The 4,175-nt window shown below is 42.5% G+C and overlaps 1 pseudogene; it reads left to right on the top strand.

The window, feature by feature from the left end:
• The first annotated feature begins 268 nt into the window (after positions 1–268).
• On the top strand, positions 269–3,892 carry LOC134479795 (proteasome subunit alpha type-4-like; annotated as a pseudogene).
• The last annotated feature ends 283 nt before the right edge of the window (positions 3,893–4,175 follow it).

Below are 4,175 nucleotides of genomic sequence, written 5' to 3'. Positions count from 1 at the left end.
GTGTGTATTTCGTTATAGTGATTCTGAATTTGAGGTTCTTATTTAAGAAGCCTACTTGATCCTCTTTTCCTTTTGAAACATTAAAGCCACCCCCCTTATTTACTTTGGGTTTTGGGACAGGATCTCTCTGTCTGTGTTCTGGAACAAGACCAAGCCCAGAGTGGCCTTGAGATCCACCTGCTTCTACCTGTGCTTATTTTATTATTTTTACTATTGTGTAAGTGCGTGTACACGTGGATGCATTTGCGAGCCACCTCACTTGGTGAGAATGGTGGTGCACACCTTTAATCTCAGCGCTGAGGATGTAGGGACGGGGGTCTCTGAGGCCAGCCTAGCCCACAGAGTGAGCTCCAGGACTGCCACACTTACATAGAGAAACCTTGGCGGGGGGGGGGGGGGGTGACAATTAAAATAACCCCAAAACACCGAAGACTGATAGTGGGGAGGAAGAGGAGGGGAGAAGGAAGAGGAGGAGGTGGGAAGGAGATGGGCTTGTCTGTGTCTTTTGGCTCATCCCCCATTCTGCAATGTTTCCTGAACCCTGTCTTCAAAACAACAAAACAAAACTACACAAAATTACTTTGGAGCCTGTGCAAACAGCTGCAAACCTGTGATTAGAATTCTTCAGCAAATCGGCGTTATGGGAACGTTCTCAGATTAACTACTGTGCTCTTTGATAGCATTGCTGCCTTGGGATTTCGGATTGGTTGGTAAGGACTCTCTAAAAGAAACATTTATTTGTGTTTATGATTTTTTTATGTGATGCAACAGAATTCATTATTTGTTTTATTGTCTATTTTATGCACGTGAGTATTTTTTTCTACATGTGTGTCTGTCTATGATGTGTGTTCTTGATTCCTGTGGAGGCCAGAAGAAGGCATGGATTCTCTGGGACAAGAGTTACAACAGTGAGCTGCCATGTGGGTGTGGGGAATCGAACCTGGGTCCTCTGGAAAAGCAGCCAGCGCTCCTCTGCCAAGCCACCTCTCCAGAGCCCCAACAGTAGGTCAGAGGACAACTCACAGTTGTTGGTAGCCATCAGACTTGGCAGCAGGCCCTTCCAGGGAGTTGGTAAAGTGTTCTAGTCACACTAGTGTTAAAACGTTTGTGTGAATGTTATAAAATTGAGTGAAAATAATTTCTTTTTCAAAATCTATTCCTAGTCCAGTTTGTAAAATGAAGGCAATAGGATTGGGTATCCAAGCAGAAAGGGCAATGTAAAGAGTAGCAAATAGGTCAGTTCTCCAGCTGAGGAGAGGGCGTGCATCTGCACCCTCTTGTTCTTCCTCCAGAATTACAGGAAGTTCAGAAGCTATGCCTCGATAGGGCTCCAGGACCACAGTATTTTCTCCAGAAGGTTGCTTACCTATACCATGTAGAATATGCCATGGAAGTTATTGGGAATTTTAGCCAGCAATAGAGTTTTGCGTGCAGTAGAGAGGAGCAACATCCGTAAGCTTGATGAAGTCTTTCTTTCCTGAAAAAATGTGTAAACTCACTGAGGACGTGGTTTGCAGTGTGGTGGGCACGACATCTGATGCTAACATTCTCAGTAATGAGCTAAGACTTATTGCTCGGAGGTATTTATTACAGTACCAGGAGCCAATTCCATGTGAGCAGTCGTTTACAGCCCTGTGACATTAAACAGGCGGATGCACAGTTGGGAGAAATAGCCTTTGCTGTTCCTTTGCTGTGTACTGGCTGGGGTCAGCACTGTGCCTTTTAGCTCTATTAAGAGCGACCCCAGTGGAGAGCCACATGCATTGGAGACAGCAATGCTGGGGCCGTGTCAGTGTTGAAACCACACTTACAAAGCAGGAGGAAGGACTCTGAGGTCAGCACCCGCTCTCACTATCAAGGTGGTGATAAGACAGAGGGTGTTAGTAAACTCAGCTGAAGAAGAAGCAGCCACCCTAACAAGAGAGAATGGAGTGGTGGTGGTCACGGTCCTTAAGCAAAAGGAAGTACGAAGAGGAAGAAGCGAAACCTCAGCGGGAGAAGGAAAAGGAGTGGAAAGGGTAAACAGACAGAATAGTGGATCTTATAACTCCTTAGAGGTACCAGTTCTGTTAGAAGCTGTCCTGGCTTTCCACCCCAGAAAGGCTTCCTTGTTTTTTCTTTTTAAGTTGCCCATCAGGGAACTAGGGCATCACACACTGAATTGGGTCTTTGTCCAGCTGGATACTTTATTGTAATGATAGACATCTTTATAAACATCTTATTATTTTTAAAAAAGATTTATTTATTAATTATATATAAATACGCTGTCGCTGTCCTCAGACACACCAGAAGATCTCATTACAGATGGTTGTAAGCCACTATGCGGTTGCCGGGATTTGAACTCATGACCTCTTGAGCAGTCAGTGCTCTTAACCACTGAGCCATCTCTCCAGCCCTAAACATCATAATCTTAACACATGCAACTCTATGGAATAAAACAGAAAGATCGAAAACACAGACTAGTGAACAGAAGAGAATAAAGGTTACTAAAAATTGACAATGTGACCCTTTTCTCCAAAGGGAACATTTAGGTTCTCCATTTTTTTTTTTTTAATTGTATCAAAGAAAGGAAGTCTGATACAAGCTTGTCAGAAATACCAACTTTGTTGCTAACTTTAAAGCATGATTACTTTTCAAGTTTATACCGAATAAAACTACTTCTGTTGAAAAATTTTTATATTGACTTATATTAAAAGTTTTACAAAGATCAAGATATGCTATGAAATTGAAAGAATGAGGCTTGTAAGTGAAATTAAATGGTTAAAAAAATGTTTCTGGGGGCTGGGGATTTAGCTCAGTGGTAGAGCGCTTACCTAGGAAGCGCAAGGCCCTGGGTTCGGTCCCCAGCTCTGAAAAAAAAAAAAAAGAACCAAAAAAAAAAAAAAAAAAAAGAAAAATGTTTCTGAGTCAGAGTCAGCCAGTGTTGAACTCTAGAATGTCATACCCAGAGTTACGTGGGAGTACTTTAGAGAATAAGACTTTAATATACTGAAAATATAAATTACTGTAGTTTCTGAGTTTTGACTTTCATGTGTTGCCGATTTTGAGTTTTCTAAATAAATAGTAACCCACCACAACCTCACTTCCTCTATCTCCCTATCTCTCCCGAAGCTGGGACAAAACTGTTCACTTCCTCACTACCCTTCCATGAAAGACCACTTTTGGGTTTTAGTGGCCATTTATACTTAGTGTGAGGGATGCTCCTTTAAATGCTATGAAGGCTGGTCAGTTTTCTTACTGGCGAGGTGATACCCCAACCTGTGGAACACATTCTTGATGAAACCACCAGAGGGCACTGTGACACAGCGTTCAGCCTGAACTGCTTTACCCTGTTGTGACTTTGAAGTGCCAGATCAGCAGAGAATTTGAATATTCCTGCTTGAGAAAGGGTGGTTTGATTGTCGCCGCCGGAAGTCGTTCTACTAGTCCATCATTAAGTATTTATAAAACTGCTGGTTGTGAGAAGATCTGCTTTCTAGTTGGCCAATGCAGAGGTCCTTGAGATTGGTGGTACTTGCTGAACATCAACTGTGCTATCTAATGACATTTCCCAACCATGCGTGTGACTCACTACCATTTTTTTAAAGACTGAGCTTATGTAGAAAACACTGACTTACTCAAAGATAACATTGTTAACTTTTTCTGTACTTTCATATATATAATATATATTATATATTTTAAAGATTTTTTTTTATGTGTCTTTGCGTGTGTCGGTGTACCACGTGGGTGTCTGGTGCCCTTGTATCTCCTGGGACTGTAGTTACACAGTTGGGAACTGACTCTTGGGTGCTAGGAATTGAACTCAGGTCCCCTGGGAGAGTAGCCCGTGCTCTTGATTACTGCGTCATCTCTCAAGCCCTTGTTCTTTCTTTTGTTTTGTTTTTAATTTTAAATGGTGTGTGTGTGTGTGTGTCTTTCTGTGTTTTTGAGTCTGCGTCTCTCTCTCTCTCTCTCTCTCTCTCTCTCTCTCTCTCTGTGTGTGTGTGTGTGTGTTTGTCTTTCTGTCTGTGGTTTTGAGTCTTCGTCTCTCTCTCTCTCTCTCTCTGTGTGTGTGTGTGTGTGTGTGTGTGTGTGTGTGTGTATTTTGTTGGGGATTGACCTCAGGGCTTTACACATGTTAGGTAAGCCCTGTACCACTGAGCTGCCTCCTCACATAACAAAGGGTATCCTAAGGG

The sequence above is a fragment of the Rattus norvegicus genome, chromosome 7 (assembly GCF_036323735.1).
Source record: "Rattus norvegicus strain BN/NHsdMcwi chromosome 7, GRCr8, whole genome shotgun sequence".
Taxonomy (NCBI): domain Eukaryota; kingdom Metazoa; phylum Chordata; class Mammalia; order Rodentia; family Muridae; genus Rattus; species Rattus norvegicus.
This window is presented reverse-complemented; position numbering and strand designations above follow the sequence as displayed.